The following is a 21621-nucleotide window of genomic DNA, read 5'->3' on the forward strand; positions in this document are numbered from 1 at the left end:
CGTGAATAATGGTTTCTTTTTGTTAAATTCATGCATATGTTGCTACCTTCTCTATCCACTCTTTAACTTAAGCAGAACAACATTTAAGCCTAACAATCTTCATTTGCCAAGTCCAGCAAAGCTGCTAACTTGTAAAAGTCAGATTCTTTAGAAGGAAGGTCAACATTCTCATCAATTAATCCTCACTTTTCATAATAAAAACTGTGGGCCAGCTGCTGAATCAGGTACTTGGACAAACATTGCTGCCTATGTTGTAAAATCAGCTGTAGCACATTTGTGCATGAAAAGAGAAGCTGATTTTGCAAGATGTTGCAATATATAAGCTACATATGGTTTCGTGTATTTCTCACTGTATTGTAATTTTCAACAAAGAAAGCACATGAAGCATTTGTTCTATCTTTCCTTGACTAATGTTTACTTCACTCAGATTCTAGCCCTAGACATGCAGTATAGGTAGCATTTGACTTCTTTCTCTAATGGAGGGAAAAAAAAGGATCATTTGTTCTCAAGGTATGTTATAATTTGCTGAACTTTAATGAAAGGGAAAAAAATCTTTGTGCTGGTTAATATGATTTTTATTTCATAAAGCAAGTACAAGTTGGCTAATAACTGTTCCTAGGCTCTGGATTCAAGCCCTAGGATCGGTACAAAACAAAACAAACTTCTTTGTTATACCAAGGGCTAAATGGAACCAAGAGAAATTTTCTTACTTACATTGTTAGTCAGAGGTGGGACTGGCAGCCATTAGTTCCTATTTCCTCTTTTCACATTTCATATTACTTCATAGGCAATTTAAGATTTATTGTGTTGCTATTGAAGTTTTCTCTGTATGATTTATTTTTCTACTGGTGAGACAGTCAGTTACTTGAGGGCAGAGAGTCATGTCCCATAATTTTTACTTGCACGTGATGTACAGTGGGTAATATACCACATGTATATGAATGCTGAACTGGAGTTAGGGTTGAGAAATGAAAATATATGTTTACTATGGAAATAGTATACCCTAAAGCTTTTTAAATTCTTCTTCCTCTTCCTCCTGCTCCTCCTGCTCCTCCTGCTCCTCCACTCTATCACTTGAGCTTTCTTGAGCATCACTTCCGGTTTTCTGGTGGTTAACTGGAGATAAGAGTCTCATGGATGTTCCTGCCAGGACTGGGTTTGAACTGCGATTCTCAGATCACAGCCTTCTGAGTGACTAGGATTGAGCCACTGGGGCTAGGCAGTTTTATTGAAATTTTTAAACTAATTTTTATAGTACGAGTGATGTGTCTTAAAATACAAACTCCCAGTTTTACATAAAACTTTTAGTATCACTCAGTATTGGAGGTTAGGAGTGATAAAAAATATGGACATTTTAGATATTGGTAAGAATTTTGGTACTTAGAAGTCACATTGAGGACTACAAGATATGAAGATTCCTTTAAGCAAGAGAATATGGGTAACTTTCTGAAGGGCAGTTCTAGGATTCTATTGTTTCCTGGAATAATTGCATCTTCACCAAGAGCCAGGAAATTGAAGCTTTTTCTTCTCCTTTTCCGTCTCTTACAGTTTGTTGCTTTTGATGCATTTCCATTGCTTCCTTTCATGATTCTTTCACATTTCAAAATCAGTTGAAAAACTCCATTGTTGTTCCTTAGTCTTAAAATAAAACAAAGGGAAAGATCAAACCTGAATACCAGGCTCTTGGCTTGCTCCTTTTGTGTTCTTATGTCTTGTTTAAAGTTAGCATGGAAGTATGGTTAAAGAACACATTTCTCCTGATAATGGATGTGGAATTGGGGAATAGTGGTAATTCCTTATGATTGTAAATGCTAGATTTTGCCTCCTTTTGGTTCTTACGCAAATGTATCATCTTTTCCTTCTAATAAGATGTATTTTTGTTTCTGGATGAAAAATGTAAATACGATCATTAGCTTACCATATTAAAAAAAATCCAAACAAAAAATTCTGAAAATAACCTGCTTCACAACTGTCCTGCTGTTTGCCAGAACGTTTAGGAAGCATGCGGTCCTCCTTTCTTCTTTAGAGTCCGTGTAATGAAAAAAGACAAGAGATTAGAAGGCTCAAAGGATTGGATTCCTTTCATTTTTTTCTCATTTAGGAGAAGGAACTGAATTTCTAGTATCCATAGCTGACAGGTTAGAAGGCTGACAATATGGACTCCAGTCCACTCCAAATAAAGTGACCAGTCTAAGGCCCAGAGAGAGGCTGTTCTGTAAGGGGGAGAGGGGTGATTGACCTTGCTCAGACTGGGAAAATCAGGAGATGCTGGATGCACAGTACCGACAGTGAGCCAGTCCAACTTCTCTACGTTAGCAGTCACACGGCTATTTTATAGCTATGTTTCATGTTGTTTTCTCTCATGAAAGGGAATTAGCAAGGGCTTGATTGTATGGGGTGGGGAGAGGAGAGAGAAGGCAAATTAAATTTCTTAAAGACTAGGGTAATTAATCATTATTTTGGGGGTGCTGTTAATTTGCATTTGTGAGGTTATTTTCTAATACACAGAATGATCCTGTCATAAAATTATTGAAAACTATGGGCATTTCATAACTAAATGCATATGTGTGTATATGCTCATATATGTGTATATGTATATTTACATGTGTATATGCACATATATATGTATGTGTGCATATAATAAAGAGAAAGGGTCTATATGTTCCTTTGTCCTTCAGCTAATATTGAGGTGGTTTATTACAAAGAGGAAAATATGTTTGGTAGTGTTTTTGTGCCTATCTAAGCATATAGTTTGTGTGTGTGTGTGTGTGTGTGTGTGTGTGTGTGTGTGTGTGTGTTTCATGCCTTCTTTACAGATAAATGTGAAGGGCTAACTAAAGACAAGTGCAGGGAACACGCTTTCAGCTCTGGCTCTGATCATCTAGGTACCTTCTCATTAGCAAAACAAATCAATAAAGGATCAGAAGTTGGAGGCTAAGAAACTTGGCAAGCTCAAAGAACCAAGGAGAAAAACAGCAAAAAGCTGGCCAGTAGAATGAGTACCAGCAGTGCCTAGGTTTCCCTCCTGATGTGTCTTGCCTGTCCAAGTGAAGGCTCATATCATTCTTCTCTCTTGAGTCAGTCTTCTTTGGCCTGACTGCAAGAGGCTCGGGCATCTGTATTGTCAGGTGTTCACTGCGCTGGTGGTCATTCTTTTAAGTGTCTATTAAGTGACTGTTGTTCGTGACCTTCATTCCTATGAGTTTTCAGTAAAAGATGAGGTGCTCAAAGTCTGTCATTGGGCTGTCCGGTGTCATTTGTTGAGTGTAATTAAGCTTTGTGCCTGGTAGTTTGGGGTTTTGTGTAACAAAAATTGTGATGAATACACAGAAAGATAGATTATAATAGGCAACTGTGGTATAGAAACTATTGTAAATAGATCTAATATATTCTAAATTTTTTTAAAGATAAAAGCGAGGGATGGGAGATTTCTATGGTTTGTTTTCTGAAAGGCCATTGGCTGATAACTTAATCATACAGAATCCATCAGGACTGTAAAATGACTGGAATTGGACATCAGACTGAGGTCATTGGCTAGAGAACTAGAGGACATTTGCTGTTTCTTGACATTAGATTTTACTTCATTTTTCAGACTGTACTGGGGGTTTACCTAAGACATATGACAGACCGTTTGAGCTATCGCCCTAGCCTCTTTGGAAAATATGTACTTCATCTATGTTATCCTTTAGACAGAGTTTTTCTTTTGCCTTGCCTGGCAGTGACTGTATCTCCTATATAGATGGTATCACAGATGTGAACTACTGTACACAGCTTATTTTGTTAGAATGCTATGGTGTTACTATTTGTTCAGACTGTCTTGACTTGTAATTTTTCCAAACTCTAGGAAACTGGGATTACAGGTATGAACTGCTATGCTCATTCCTGTAGCCTGTTTTGCTTTAGCTATTTTTTTTTTCAAATAGGGTCTTGCTAAATTGTTGTGTGGGCTAGTATCATACTGGATTCCTTCCTCTCTCTGCTTCCTGTTTAGTTGGGATTACAGGTGCCAGCCGCCTCATCAGGCAGAGCACTGGCAGCTTTGTTGGTTTGAAGAAACTGAGAAGAAAATAGGAGATTAAGGAAAGACACGCAGAATCATTATAGAGTTTGAGTATAATTAGGGGAAGAATTTGACATTTGCTTTAAATATCTTTTTGGTTTGGGTCTGGAAGTCTTGTGCCATCTAAACCAATGCTGTTAGAGTTTGTTAAACTCTAACGTGTTAGATTATAAATAATTATTAAATTAACTACCTCATTGTTTATTGGTTGAGCATACCTATTTTAATGAGTGGGGGGGAAAGGTAAAGTTGGAGACATGCTTAGTCCACTGAAAGCTTGGGCAATGTTTTAGATTCTTTGATTTCCTTTGATTCATTTATAAGGCACAGAAATGTATTTATTTATGGAGTATAACAAAGATACCCTCAGTAAAACAGAAGCATAAAAACATGGCTTTTCAGTGATAAATATCTTAAATCGTTGCAATTGTGTACTTGCTTAACAATAACGTGAAATTCTTTAATGTACTATGTGATTGTTTTTGTTTCTTTTTTTTTAAATTTAATTTAATTTTATTTGTGAACATACTGTACAGAGGAGTTACAATTACATGGGCAGGATAATGCATACATTTCTTACCAAGCATTGCAGCCTCCTCCTTTGTTTACCCTTCACATCCCTTCCCAGCCTCCCCCCTCCCCCCCATCCCAATCCTATTCCTTCCCCTCCCCCCCACCGCACCGACGTTGTAAAGCTCGTTTTGGACATGACAACTTGTGCTTCTCATTGTTGCAACAGGTCCACCTGTATCCTTATAGAACTGGTTTTTCCCCATCTCCTCCACTAGTTATACTGACATCAAATATAGTGAAAGCAGGGGTTATACTGTGGGGGAGGGACATACAAAGCAACAAAGAGATAATCTTATAAATGAGTTAGAAACACATGCATGAAAGAAAAAAAACATTAAAATACACATCTAAGGGTTCATTTTCCTGACATCACATTATCTGACCTTTTCCGCTTGACTCATACATATACTAGATATTACAAATAAGGGAAACCATGGGACCTATGTTTCTTTGGGCCTGGCTTACTTCACTTAATATAATTTTTTCCAAGTTTTTCCATTTCTTAACAAATGGGGCAATGTCATTCTTTCTGATGGAGGCATAGAATTCCATTGTGTATAGATACCACATTTTCTTGATCCATTCATCTACTGAGGGGCATCTGGGTTGGTTCCATATCTTAGCTATGGTAAATAATGCTGCAAGAAACATAGTTGTGCTGGTAGCTTTAGTGTGGTCTTGTTTGTAACCATTTGGGTAAATGCCCAAAAGTGGGATTGCTGGGTCATAGGGGAGTTCTATGTGAAGTCTTTTGAGGAACCTCCATACTGCTTTCCAAAGTGGTTGAACAAGTTTACATTCCCACCAACAATGCAGTAAGGTTCCCTTCTGTTAACATCCCCTCCAGCATCTGTTGTTGTTAGAGTTCTTGATTTTTGCCATTCTAACTGGAGTGAGGTGATATCTCAATGTTGTTTTGATTTGCATTTCTTTTATGGCTAGGGATGTTGAACATTTCTTCATGTGTCTATTGGCCATCCTTCTTTCTTCTTCAGAGAAGTTTCTCTTTAATTCTTTAGCCCACTTATTTATTGGGCAGTTGTTTCTTTGAGGATTTGTTGTTGGGGGTTTAATTTTTTGAGTTCCAAGTATATTTTAGATATGAGACCCTTGTCCGTTGTATGGCTAGTAAAGATCTTCTCCCAATCCGTGGGTTTTCTATTGATCTTGCTAGCTATGTCATTTGCCCTGCAGAAGCTCTGCAACTTTATGCAATCCCATTTGTCCAACCTTTCTTTGATTTGTTGTGTTTCCGGGTCTCTATTCAGAAAATTTCAGCCTGAGCCAAGGAGACCTAGGGTTTCTCCTATTCCATCCTGTAATGTTTTCAGAGTGTCTGCTTTGACTTCAAGGTCTTTGATCCATTTGGAGTTGATTCTGGTGCAGGGTGATATATAAGGATCTAGCTTAAATTTTCTACATGTAGTTAACCAATTTTGCCAGCACCATTTACTGAAGAGGTTGTCTTTCTTCCATTCTACTGTTTTAGCTCCCTTATCGAAGATTAGATGGCTATAGGTCTGTAGGTTCATTTCTGGGTTTTCAATTCTATTACATTGGTCCTGAGGACAGCCAGCATTATACTCAATGGTGAAAAACTAAAGCCATTTCCTCTTAACTCAGGAACAAGACAAGGATGCCCACTCTCTCCACTTCTCTTCATTCTAGTATTAGAATGCCTAGCTACAGCAATAAGACAAGATGCAGACATAAAGGGGATCCCAATAGGGAAAGAAGAAATAAAACTCTCCCTCTTTGCAGATGACATGATCTTGTATTTAAAGAATCCCATAAACTCCACTCCCAAATTACTCAAGCTGATTCAAAACTTTGGCAAAGTAGCAGGTTATAAAATTAACCCCCAAAAATCAATGGCTTTTCTGTATGCCAACAATGAGAAAAGTGTGGCTGAAATTAGGAAAGCAACTCCATTTGTAATAGCCCCACAAAAAATAAAATACCTAGGAATTAACTTAACTAAAGAAGTGAAGGACCTCTATGATGAAAACTTTAAAATCTTAAAAAAGGAAATCAACACAGAACTTAAAAAAATGGCAAAACCTCCCATGCTCCTGGATTGGCAAGATTAACATTGTGAAAATGGCAATTCTTCCCAAAGTTATCTACAAATTCAATGCAATACCTATCAAAATTCCAACCTCATTCTTCAAGGAAATAGAAGAGGCAACCAAAAAATTCATATGGAAAAATAAAAGACCCCGAATAGCAAAAACGCGCCTCAACGGAAAGAACACTGATGGAGGAATATCAATACCAAACTTCAAACTCTACTATAAAGCCATAGTAATCAAAACAGCTTGGTATTGGCATAAGAACAGACCTCAGGACCAATGGAATAGAATTGTTTTTGTTACTTTTGTATGTTCTTCTCCCTGTGGTATATCCTCTAATGTCACTGTATTTGATTTTGGTACCCTGGCATTGTATATATGTTTATTTGAATTAGGGAAAGAAAGGAGAAGATGAAAGAAAGGAGAATGATGAAACAAAGGACAAGCGTGAAAACCAATGCAACAGCAATATACACAAGACAGTATGTTGGAAAAACTTGTACAACTTTAGGGGAGGGAAGTGGGGAAGTAGGAGAAAATTGAGGGAAGGGGTAACAAAGGTTGACAGAAATGTACTCATTATCTTACTTATGTAGCTGAAACCCCTCTGTGTATCACCTTGATAATAAAAAATTATTAAAAATAGATAAAATAAAAAGTTAATCAAATGAGCAAATTCTCACTGCAGGTCTTACATGACCTGTAGTATAATTTTATGTTATATATTAAAGGTTATTACATGTATGTTAATGATAATAAGATACAACATTATACTACATATGACTGGGCAAGAAAAAAAAGGTAACTGATCATTAAACTATGCTGCAGTGTTCAGCAATGTCATGTGTAATATGACTCCAAATTTCAAGATTTTAGACATTGAGATGCATTCAACTTTAAATTTACAAGTGTAAATAGTGTATGCTGATATTAAGGAATCTTCTTTTTGAAATCTATGTAGATACATTATTAAGCATAGTGGACACTGACTTATTATTATGGTGCTGTGTTACATTCTGCTTTGGGAAATAATGTCTAAATATTAACAATATTAACTAATATTTAAGAATGTTATAAGTATTACAATATGATTTTAAAATTTTAATATTCTTATATGGTGAATGCTTCAAGAAACAGGAAACAGTATAACAGAGAATTCACTACTATTTTGATGTTTATCAAGGTTTGTTTCTTTTACTTTTTTATTATTATATATTTCTGTATTCTCCCAAGTTGAAGTAATCTTTGAAACACTTTAGTCAAGTATGGTAGTACATACCTGTAATCTCACTTGCTAGGAAGAAAAAAGCAAGAGGATTCCAAGTTCCAGCTCAGCCTAGTTTTGAGATAGAACTGTAATATCCTACAAAGTTTTAATTTGTTTTACAATTGTGTAAACATTAAAATTCTAGTAATTTAGAGTGATTGGATTGTCTAATTGTGAGTGCTTTGTGGCTTGTTTTGCTTCCCTTTGTTCAGTTAAATGTTTTAACATCAGTATGAGAACTGCTATTTCTTCTTAGACTTGAGTTTGGTGACAGACACCCAGATCCTATTTTTTATTTAGTAAGGTAAATGTTACACTGTGATTATAAGAACACAATACATGTTCTTTTATGGATAATTTTGTCTTTAGGATGCCTCCATGACTATTAGCATTAATAGTCAGGATGATTACCTATTAATGCATTAACTTCCAGCTTTTATCTCGTTTTCTTGAAGCAGTGGCTTTGTCTTTAATATAGTTTGCATAGCTGTCCTTTCAATGTTGTTGAATTTGGGAGACTAGTGATCCTAGTTTTCCCAAACTTATTTTCAGCTTGATAGAAGGGCTATATTCGTGTGTGTATGTGTGTGTCTGTGTGTGTGTGTGTGTGTGTGTGTGTGTGTGTGTGTGTGTGTGTGTGTGTGTGTGTGTTAGTTCCAGATCTTGAACTCAGGGCCTTGGCCAGGACACTTGAGCCACACTTTCAGTAGAGATAGACTCACACCGAATTGGTCATTTTGTTTTGTTTTGTTTTGCTTTGTTTTTCAGGGCTAGATTTAAACCTCAATCATCTAGCTCTCAGCCTCTTGAGTAGTCAGAATTATAGATGTGAGCCACCACATCTATGTGAGCATACAACTCAAGGACTAGATACTTTTAATTGCAAGTTATTATTTTTGAAGTTATCCATATTGTCTTAACTGTGGTAACTAATGCTCAAATTTAAAATCTGAACTTGTGACCTAATAGTATCTCAGCAACAGTGGAATTCAATTAGAGAAAAAATATTTGGCCATTACAGTCAGCTAGTCTTGAGTTTGACTCTTACTCTGTGACACGGATAAGACAATCAACTTGTGGTGAAACAAAAGTGAAATGGATATCAATTTGTTAAATGAGATTTTAGGTGAAAATACTACAAGTTTGGGTGCTCAACAGCAGCAAGTTCTATTTTTCTGGTAGACAAATAAGAAAAGAAAATTTTGACCCTGTTTACAAACTATAAGGTCATCTGATGCAAACTTGTTGATTTATATCTAACTATGGTGAAACTCATGGTAGAGTTTATTATTTTCTTCAACTATCACACGTAAACACAATTATCACATGCACTTTAATGATTTCACAAAGATAAAGTATTTCTAAGATGATCTTTCCAGTACTACATGGAGCGTAGTATTTTTGAAACTCTTGAAAAGGGGGAAAAATTGCCCGAGGAAGTGAATTGGAGTCAGTTTTCATATCGGCATGCTATTTCATGACCATCAGGTGGAAACTTTTCAGGTTTAATGCTTTATAATTCTCCCAGCTGAAGCTTTAGAACTTCAAAGTGCTGTAGAACATTTCAAATTTCTCTTCGGCCCATGAGAAAACCCTTTGCATTGAAAGTTGCTTTCAACTGGAATCCTACATTTGGTATTACACAACAGTGACATATTTTTATGGAGATTAAAATTACACACTAAGAATGTAAAGTTGCCCAAGCAAAACCATTTTTGCTATTAAAAATGTTCCCACTCTATACTATGAAGAGCTATGACCTTCTCTTTTCCATAAATAATGCGTACCAAAATAAATTTACAAATCATTTATCAGTTCCATATTTGCCCAAGGAAATAAATACCTATCTACTAACCACTTGCAATTTACAAAGAGAAGTCACTCAGGCATGATTGTATTTCCTTTATCTGCTAAACAATAAATCTACCTCTGATTGCAAAGATAAGCGATCAGTGGGTATTATAAAGAAAATGACATGAAAATCAATAGGTAATTCCTGGAAAAATTGCATACTATTTTTTATTATGAAATCTACCTGTGGTATGTTATGCATCTAAAACTTGACTCTGTCAAAATAATTTGTCTGCTCTAAAACTAGGAATCATCCTTGGTTATCTAATACTTCAAGAAACAGTGTATTAGCCTCTCTCGGTCTGTGTACGACTGGCCCCCTTTGGCAACTGAAAGAGCTCTTTGAACCATAGAACAGATGTAATGAAAATTGGTTCCATTAAATGCAGCTGGTAAATTACAAACTGAGAAATTAATGCACCATCGCGTGACTCTAGGGGCTAAAAGGAATCAAGGTGTGGTTGCCAGATGCTCTGTTTCCTCACCACCTCCCTCAATAAAAATATTTCCCTTTATAGATTTGTTTAATAGAATGCAAATTGTTTGGTATAGGCAACACAAATTATGAGATCATGATTTGTTTAATAGAATATAAATCTCGGGACTAGGCAATGCAAATAATGAGGTTTAATAAACTAAAACAATAATTGTATTGTACTCATGTAATAAAATTGAGAGAGGAGAATAAAACCCTAAATCTTTGTGTTCTTTTTAACCCCATTGGACTTGGGGGATGCACGGGACTTGACAAAGTGCTCAGTGTAACTGAGATGCTGGTTGAATTCCCACTGGAAGCGGATGTTGTTTCTGTAAGATCCATAAACAAAACATGGTCCTTTGTCCACTCCAATTCCACTTATTCCAGCTTGATGTGCTACTGATGGCCCTATGGCATAATCTGACACTAGTCTATGTGGCATGTGTTTGGGAGGTGTTTGCTCTTCAATGGATCTAAAATAGTCTTTGTGAGTCATTAGCTAAACATTATTTCAAAGAACTCCCCTGTGAAGACTAGAGGAGAGCAAAGGGAAAGCCTGTTCCCAAGTAATTTAGGCAGCCACTGGCATCTTGCTCTCTTCCCTTCCCTTCTTAAAATAAATGAATAATTAGTTGCCACAGGCTTGATTTTGTTTGATTTCTAAGGGTTTGTAGTTATATAAGCAAAGCAGTCTGGATAGCACATAGTTCTTCAATTTCTTTGAATATACTTAAATTATTATTAGTCATTGTTGTATATACATATATAATTAACTTCTTGATTATTTAAATCTAAATTTAGTAACTTAAAATACAGTTTTATAGTATTTCACTCATTCTCATGGTGGAAGACATAGTGACTTAAAAATATTCAAAAGGATTTAATTATTGCAGATTTTATTTTCAAGAAGATCATTGGGTACATGAATATCATTGTTTATTTTTATATGTCTTAAATGATCCATAATTATGTTAAATTGCTTTTAAAACTATGAGCTTATATTGAAATTTGTGTCTAATGATCAATATTCTAATTTGTTCTCTCATTAAAATATCTTTGAATCATCTGAAATTCAAACAAAGAAAAAAATTTTCTATCTTGTATTGGTAAATATTTGAGTGCTTTCTCTTTGCCTAAAAGGAGAGACATTATACATATTTAGCCTGGATATTTCATTGATATTTATCATAGAATCTTTTCCTTCATGCTTTTGTTATAAAACTTACTTTTATATGTTTGAATGACAATGATAGGTATATTTAGTCAAATTCAGATAGAGGAATTGCAATAATAATGATTTGTGGTAACAACGTAGTTGTATTTTCTTTATCTAAAATATGCACAAATGATATCTATTTTATAGTTTCCTTTACTTTTCTTTTAGAATAGTTGTGAAATGAACAACTTCTAACCATCTTTAGTTCATATTTATAAAGAAATGTATTATAGTAACATTAATAAGCATGCACATTTTAGGCATATGCAATTCACATGGCATGTCTATAGTAACCAAGTACAATGTGTAGGTTGAGGTGGCCTATTTACTTTTCTGTTCAATAAAGCACTGTTCTAATTAGAACACTGCATCATACAAAATTACACTACTTCCACATTAAAAAAAACTTTGTCTAAAGTGCACAGATACTGCAATGTGCATGTTGCAGGCTTTATCGCTATTATAAGCATGCGCTCATGACAATTTTCTATTGTTTTATAGGAGCATTATCTCCACATACAGAGACATGTATACTAAATACATGCAATTGCCTACATGCTTTATATGCTTTACAACACCTATTTTCAACCATTAGCAATTGCTGCTGTGAATCAAATTGAAATTGTTTTTTTTTTATGTACAGGCAAGTGATTTCCATAATTCTAGCAAAGGTCAAATTTCTATATGAATGAAAACAAGTTGATTATATCGAATGCTCTGAAAGAGTAAGTAAAAGTCTATGCATACCTAAGCACTCTTTCTTCCTTGTAGGTATTCATCTGAGAATTTTTAAAGAAGGGATTTTTGATGTGTGTGGTAATTAATTGAAATAAATGAAAACTCTGCCTTATATGCAGACTAAATTTGCTTCAACAGCTGCTGATCCTTAAGCTCTGAATGTCAGCCAATTAGTGGAGAAGTTTTACATGGCTGCTGCCCTAACCAGGTTTCCTGTCTGACAGCTCCATTTGCAGCCTCAACCAAGGAGGGAAGACTCTTTAGTTTTATTTTTTGTGTTATTTCACACAAAGGTAAAACCACCAGAAAGATGGTGAGTTTAAAAAAAAATAAGATTGCTCACTCAAAAAAAACACAATATAACACAACCTATGATTAAAAATATGAACATGATAGAGCTTTCATTGTGTAGTCATCATTGTATAAATTCCAGCAAGCAGAATATTATTTCTACTGCCTGTACTATGAGGACTATTCCTAACTTAATATAACCTATTAAGAAAAGGGTATGAGGATATCCAAAACTGAAGATGTGCACATTTCATGACACTTGCAGTTACATTCTCTCCACATTTCCCTAAAAGTCAGACAGGAATTTGTCTTTGGATTATATGAAACTCTATGTAATGCAAAATTTAATGGAGTACCTTATTTTACATCATTTGGATTGTAATTTCTTAAAACATGATGGAAAAGGCCTGACATGATTTCTTCTGCATAGCCAAGTTCACTATTTATTATTATTATTGGAAACTAATGCCTGTCTGTGGGCAAATGGAACAGACACACTATCACAGGCATGATAACACAGTAGTTTGTACCATTGGTGAAAGGTTGTCAGAAGATTGCTGCTTTCCTACATTTTTGTTGCAAATGAATGCACTAATTTTGGGAACTAAATTTATAATCAAGAGATGCTAAATCCTTTCAAGATGCAATATACTTACATATAATATGCCAAAACTAGCCCATGTGTGAATAGTCAGCCTATATGCCAAATGAGAGGTGAGATTTAGCCACATAGACAAAGCAAATATGATTCAGAGCACAGTGAAGTTAATTGGAAATAAAATACATAACATTTATTGGACTTTAAAACAGTGAATTCCAAAATAATTAAGTTAATAAAGGAGTCTTACTCTTTCCTGAACTAAATTAAATGGCTCTAAAATTAATTTCATTGGTTTTTTAATTCACTGTTAACTCAATATAATGAGCTTTTAAAATTAACTTCTTTGTTTTTCAACTCACTGCAGCAGAAGGCCACAAATGAACTTTCTTTCTAAAATCATGAGTTCAACTTTTTACTGATTTAAGCAGTAGTCACTTGATACATAGATTTTTTTTTTTTTAGAAAAAGGATATATGCAAATCTAAGAGATTTTATTCAGGTATTCAGACTTACACTTCAAGTGACCCAATTACTTATATTATATCAGCTATGTGGAAATGAGGAAGGCTTCTCTCCTCTGAGAAAGAAAGGAAAAAAATGCCTTTTTTTCAAATAATTATCTAAAAGATAAACATATAGAAAGCTAAGTTGAACTATCCAATTCTGATAAACGGCATTTGCAAATTAACCTGTGATATAAAGTTACAGAATAATATAGATATTATATTCCTGAAATTATATTCATTCAGTGGTCTAAATTATAAAGACTTTTACCATATTCCTGATATGGCAAGTAAGTATTATTAAACTTCAAGATCATCTTGAGGTATATATATATATATATATATATATATATATATATATATATATATATATATATATACATCAACAGCAGAAAGAAAATATATTTTCATTGAAATAGTTGAAAATATATGTTTCATTGAAATAGTTGAATAATTTGTGGAAAATTATTTAGCTTTAAGCTGCTTATATTTTAAATATTAGAGCTCTTGGATAATCAATATTATATACACACATGTATACATATCCCATTATTATGATAAAAATGCTTCTATTCATGTTTTACTCTTATTCTTGTGGCTATCAATCTGTCCTAGACTATTGGCATATGCTGGGGTAATTTAACTGCATCTTACTATATAATCATCCATCCTCATTCTCTTTGTCTTTGTTCTCCACCTATCTGAAAACTTCTTCAGCTATCCAGTTCATTTCATCTTCATTCTTGGTTAACTCCAGCTATCTGGATTTAAAGCAAAGGACATGTTTCCTGAAACTCTTTGCCTTTTCTCCTAGACCAAGGTAGCTACAACTCCTAAATAAAATGGTTAATTGCTTCATATTTAGCATTGCAGAATGATGAAGGCTTGGGCCTTCTTCATGGTGAAACATATTTTTCCAGGTGTTTGCAATGTTCAGTGCTTAGCAATGTGGTCGCTGCAGAATTTTCACTCAGTAAAAATTTGATGAAGATTGAATTTTCAAATGTGTTCCAGCTACTATTAAATATTGCTTTCATTTGGTTACTTTTTGGGTTAAAACCTCTGTCATTTATGTCTCAGCAAATCTATGGTATGGTTTTCATTTTATTTATAATCTACCTTATTTCCTCAGAACTTTCACAATCTCTTAAACAGCCTTTGTAGGTCAAGTTCCCTGCTGAAGTTCTTTTCCTTTCTCTTTAGCTCAAATTTCTTCTGATTCTGACATCTCCTGTAATTTTATGCCAATTAACATTGATAGTTTCATTGCACTATATTTTTTTCATCCGGCTTTGTTCTTAGTTATTGTATTATTTGTTTTTCATAACTAGTTTTATTTCTTTGAAGGTAGTGGCAACTTGGGGTACTTTTAGGATTATAGGATCATAATCTAGAAAACTGTATTATAAAATCATAACAAGTTGAACTAAATATACCATCTGATTGAGATTTCTGCCTTAACAAGTTCCTGAGGCTGCAGGAGGTGATTAAATCACTTGCTAAGTCAGGTCTCTGATGGGGTGAAGATGTCACACACAGCTACCCTGAAGATGTCAGACACAGTCTTTCACTGTAGCCTGCCATGAGCATGTTTACCAATACAGAGACCTGTGCTGATTGCACATTTAATTTAAGCATCTTTATTTGAAAACCCTATCTGTTGCCTTTTTTTTCAGATCTCCCTCTTTTATTCTATATTCTTAGGTGAGCTACTATTTTATACTGTTTTATAGATAGGCCTTATAGTATGAAATAAAACCTTAAGGATGTCTACTTCTGTTAAATAGCTATTCATAGAGTAAGGATGTGGGATGATTAGATATTGAAGGCTTGGGGCTGAGGCCCTCACATCTGCAATGTGGGGCCTGTGGTTATCAGTTTCTGGAAAGCTGCCTATGATACACAGCTGGATTCCTTCCCTGATAAAAAGTGTCAGGGCCAACCTTGTGCCCACTGTGTAGGAGGGCCCGTAATCTTTAGTATCATCACTATATTAAGAATGATTCTAGAAGTTGGAGCCACTGTTCAAGCAGTTCAAGGGGATAAAAGAGATTGGCCTCCAATATGTCACTGCACATGTCCCTTAGTGTAAAGTGAAGATAAGACGACAAGAAGAGTGAAATAAGCCCTTTAATGAAAAGAAGAGTAAAATAAGTCCTTGAACCTTCATCCCAAATTTACCAGGTGGTTTACCACTATACTCCAAATCCCAGTTACGTATGCTTTTAATGAAAGTGTGTCAGCTGTTTGGGATTTAGTTTTTTTTCCAAAATATCTGACACCATAGTATGCATGTGTATGTGTGGATAAATGATATGTACAAATCTATATAATACATTATATGTCTGAAAATACTTATGCATACTTTAGCAATGTAACCACTGTTCTCAGTACAATATATGGATTATCTCCACCAACTAATTTTTGTCATTATTTTTCATATATCAACATCTTACTTACACAAAATCAATTACACAAATATTTTCACTATTGTGTTTTTTATTAATTAAGGTTTTTCATAGTTCCACACTAATATATCACACTGGTGACTGTTTTTATATTTTTTAAATACTCTAGGCTTGTATTCCTTATAAATCTTAGGGTTCCAAATTGTATACATCATTTGTTTTTATATATGAAATAATTCTTTACATTCCAGAGTTAAACATTTCTTCTGCATTCACATTTAGCTTTCTCTAGAAATATTATCTGATGATCTAGGAATGAGGTCAAATTTTCTCACAAGGATATGGGAAGCTTTTTCCTGTAAGGGACATTTGGATCTTTGAAAATCATTTGAGAGCCATATAAAATTATCAGTACAGGAAGAAGATGATGAGCTCTATGGTAAACCTAGGATAAATATACATGTCTGTTTCATCATGTGCCAAATGATTTTAATAGCTTGTACGAAACATGGGCTGAATGTTTCTCTGACCTGAAGGCTAAACGAGGAAAAAAAAAACTAATAAAATTCATTCACATACATCTTAGAAAAATACTTTAAAACTGTGAAATACACAATCATGAACATGCTGTTTTTGCCAGACTATCACAAAGAAATTAGCAATTACACAACTTGAGAGTATTTCACAAGCATGTTCAGCCAAGATGTATTATGAATATTCTCTGGGACAGACTTCAAAATCTCCATTTAATCTATTTCACTAAAGTGATATTTGTCACTACATAGATAAGGCAGAGCATGGTTACTTATTTCATAGGAAGCACCTGAAAGATATAAGATCAGGTAATTAATACTGTTTTCAAGGTCAGCTACATCAGTGGTCATTGGAGAGGTAATTAAAAAGTCAATCTAATCTTTCTAAATCCAATATAATGTTTCTGTCACAAATATAGGACTTAACTGTGGGGAAAGGAAGTGATTTTTGTGTTTTTTTATGAGTCATTTTAAATCTTTAATGCTTTAAAATTAATTACATTAATTACAGTAATTGGCTTTTCATTTCTTTAGTATGAGGTTGTATTGTGTGTTTGCATGGAAACAATCATTAGAGGGGTAATTCATATTTTTTTAGCCCCCAGACTCTAACATTTACTATATTAAATTACCTGGTTTCGGCCAAATAAGATGTGCATATAAAATAGTAGAAAAATTTACTGGGGGTCTGATTAATTTTTGTATTTTCTTGCTTGGGGTTTTGGAATAATTGCAGTAATTTCTATGTTAATGTTTGGATCATCTCTTGGTTATACTTTATCATGTTTAAATTTTCTGAGAGTGAATATATTTATCGAACTCCAGGCTGGATGTCTCTCTAAGGGTGCATTTTTTTAAAATCAACTTTTGTCTACACATTTTTAAAATGCATTACAGCAAAGTAATTTCACAGATATTTTGTTTTCATCGTTGCTTCCTTAAGAGTAACTAACATGAGAGACCAAGAAGGTATATGATTATAATAATGGAAAACTCTATCTCACAAGGCACATAGTGCAGAGCAAATTTAACCACAAATTTTAGACAGGGTAAGACTTTCTGTTAGAGAACCTTAGTCATGAACAGGCCCGTCTCAAAGAAGTGTAAGCGATCCTATCTCTTACATTCATGTTTGTTTGAAATTAAATGAACAACTGCATATTTCAATGGGAATTTATTTATATCCACTGAGTCAAGGCATGGAGAGAATGGTGGCTTAGATAGTAGACTGTCAGAAGTTGAAAAAAAATACCACCTGGAGTTTTCCGATATTCCTCCTAAATATATTTCTGATACATAATACACTAAATATATGATCTATTGGCTTATGGTTTCACTTATTATGATACAGAAAAAAAAGTGACTTGAAAGGAAAATTCTCTCAATCCATTCATCTAGGAAGGGCCATTTAGGTTGGTTCCATATCAACTTTGGTGAGTAATGCTGCAATAAACATAGTTCTATACTTCCATCAGAAAGAATAACACTGCCATATTTGTAAGGAAACGGAAAGACTTAGAAAAAAATTGTTAAGTGAATAAGCCAGACCCAAAGAAACATAGGTCCCATGGTTGCACTTATTTACAAGAATTAGTATACATCTAGGATAATCTTAGCAGATAAGCAGAATAGCTCAATAGATATGTACATATGACCATATAAGATGATGCTAAGCCAAATGAACTCCAAGACATGGACACAAAAGGTTTTTCTTTGTTGTTGTTGTTTCTAATGTATTATGCAATTTATTGTTTCTTTTGTGTGTTCTTCCCTCTATGGTTTATCCCCCGTTGTCACTGAATTTGATTTTGGTGTCCTGGGTATTGTATATACGTTTATCTGAATCAGGGAAGGGAAGGGGAACAATAGAATGGTGAGACAAAGGACAAGTGGGGAACCAATACAACAAAAATACTTACAAGACATTATCTTGGATATGATCTGTACAACTTGGAGGGGGGAGAGCTGAGGAGGTGGGAAAAAGGGAGAAAAATGAGGGAACAGGTAACGAGTTCAACAAGAAATGTACTTATTCCCTTACATTTGAAAATGTAACCCCACTGTACATCACCTTGACCAAAAAAAAAACAGTGGAACCAATGCAACAGTGATATTCACAAGAAAATATGTACAATATGTACAAACTGTACAATTTGGGGGTGTTGGAAGGAGGGAAAATAGGAGAAAAATGAAGGAGAGGTTAACAAGTTCTACAACAAATATGCTCACTACCTTATGTATGTAACTGTAACCCCTCTGTACATCACCTAGACAATAAAATTAAATTTAAAAAAGAAAAACTTTCTTAATATAAAAGTCTTGACTATAGTGCTTATATCACAGTGCTAACAATAAAAATGAAGACATGTCCTGACACGACTACACATTATTTTTGATATACAAATAAAGAATTTATGTAATGTGTTGTCACTAAACCATTCTGCTGAAAATCCTAGGCTTAGGTGGTATTTCTATATACTTTGGAATCCTAAGTAAATAATTCATCAATATTGTTTTATTTGAGTCTTTCTATATTGTGACAAGTTTTGAGATAGTTATTAGTTATTGATACTCAAACTTGGCACTGGTTACAAAAATGCATGCTTTCTTCACAGTACGACACATTCTACCAAGTAAGCATGGATTTATTATTGTAAAATGAGATCATCATTAATGAACATTTGGATATAAAATATAGTTACTAAATAATAATATTTCATCATGAAATCATTACGTCTTTTCCAAGGACATTTGTTTAAATGAGAGAGATTTTTGTACATGCTCTCAGCCTCACCTTGTTAAATAAAAAATCCTAATCACATGTGGAAGAGAAGTAAACAGAAGACTGTGGAGGGTAGGTGCCACCTCTGTCTAGCATACTTGTATCCTCTAACTCTACCTCAGGTTTTGACAACAGTCTTGTAATTGAAGGGAAGGGATTGCAGGAGGACAAATACTAGGTAACCAATGATGATGGTTTTGGTGTTTGCTGAAAATAATGTTTAACCAGTATACAAGCAGTAGGCATAAGAAGGTTTCACTAGAGGTTGTACTCAAGAAGGGTTTTTGAGTCTCAACTTTAGACATGACACAGACAGCAATGTGCAAGAAGACATATCTACCCTAGAATTTTATGGTAGATGAAGACTGAGAAATATTTTTAAAACCTTTAAACTGGTTGGAATGTAAACATGAAGAGACAAATAAAGCAGAGAAAAAGGGACAAGGAGTCCTCAGAAAGATTTCTGTTTTCATTCGTGGTATTTAAATTGTGGTGGGAAAGAAATCCTTGTGAATGGGCAGATATTTGATCTGGGTAAGGAGGAAATGAGGAAGCAAATCATGAGAAATGGGAAGAAAGAACATCTAGGTATAAAGGGGGAGAATTAAAACCCAGGAGAAATGAGATCTACTGTGCCATTGCAGAGGAAGGTAACTACAGATAACAATAATGTACTTATATTTCAGAAGAAGATTATGACTTGTTTAGTATAGGCATTTAAGGAGATAGATATGTTTCTCTTGATTTGAACATTACACTATATATAGATATATATGTATGTATATCCAATCATCACATGATACTCGATAACTATTTAATAAAATTTTCTTTTGCTATTGAAAAGGTAAAAATCAAAGAGAATAATCATACAAAGGCTCTAATTAGCAGAAAAGCTGTGGGAAAGAATGACATAGGAGGACTTCTTGTGAAGTTACAAGCAAAGGCATGACTTGACAGGGATTCTGTTTCAACTCCGGCCTGTCCTGTTGTTGAAATCAGATGGTCCAGAACAAAAGTGGAATCAGAATACAGTAAAGAAGACTGTGATAAATGAAATGTGAGGTAATTGTGGTTTGGACTCTAAGAAGAGTGGTAAGTGGTTGGGTTCTGATTTTATGTTGAAGGCAGAATTGACAACGTTTGGTGACAGAATGGTTGTGTGGACTGAGTTGGGCTCAAGGGTAGCTCTGAAGATTGTGACATGAGCAACTACGGAAAAAATAGTTTCTCTTCATTGACTTCTTCAGAAGAACCTAGTTTGTGGAGTAGAAAATCAGTGCATATATTTAATTAATGGCCTGAGACTAAAATGAGTTTCAATAATTGCAGCCCAAAGAGTAAAGATTGATCTTAATAGGTGGCAAAGCTTTTGAATTTCCTTTCTGTGTGACTAAGTTTAGCAGATGGCATACATGGGTCATTTTAGAGCAATTCACTGAGTCAAGGAATAGACTAAAGGATGTACCTACTAGAGTGAAGCACTTGATTAAAATTAAATAATAGGTGGTAGTCATAAAATTTTAACATTAGCAATAAGTATCTATGAAGTTAAATTTTCATTAGCTTTATTAATAATGTGCCCAAATCTACTGAGAAGAAAAGCAAGAAAAATATGCTCTCTCAGCCATAAAATGATCCCTAATTTGAAGTGAAGTACATTATTCCATGTAGAGTGGTCATTTATTATTGTAGAAACTGAACATTAATGCTTAGATTGTAATCCACATGTTCTCAAGAGGATGATATTGTACAGAACAGGCCAAAAAAGAAAAAATGATTCATAAGGGGTGGTATAAAAACTCTTATGTTAACAAAGGTTTTTATTCCTCTAGATAGCACAATATATAAGTAGACATACAAATATGCCTTTGGTAACAAAACTCAACTGGTGAGTGGTAAATAAGCAAGAAAAAAGTGCCTAGAAAGTGTTTCTTGGAAGGCAATAAAGAAAAAATATTGAGAAATATTGCCAATACCAGGCTTAGGTTCAGTGTGTATATAGACAAGTACTTTCCCTAAACTATAAGTTCAAAGTTGTGTTTTCATCAAAACGTAAGTATAGTTCAAAAGAAAAAAATGCTGACAAAATGACAAGAAGCAACTTGAGCCTAGTGCACTGTCATCCTTGGGCCCAAAAGGCCATACTGTTTTACTTGCTTAGTCTAATAGACAGAATTGCTAACTATCCGCATGTACACAACGGGAGAAGAAAATCAGTCACTCAGAACCATCTGGTCTGCAGGGACAC

The sequence above is a fragment of the Dipodomys merriami genome, unplaced genomic scaffold, assembly GCF_024711535.1.
Source record: "Dipodomys merriami isolate MVZ:Mamm:240054 unplaced genomic scaffold, mDipMer1.0.p SCAF_12, whole genome shotgun sequence".
Classification (NCBI taxonomy): Eukaryota; Metazoa; Chordata; class Mammalia; order Rodentia; family Heteromyidae; genus Dipodomys; species Dipodomys merriami.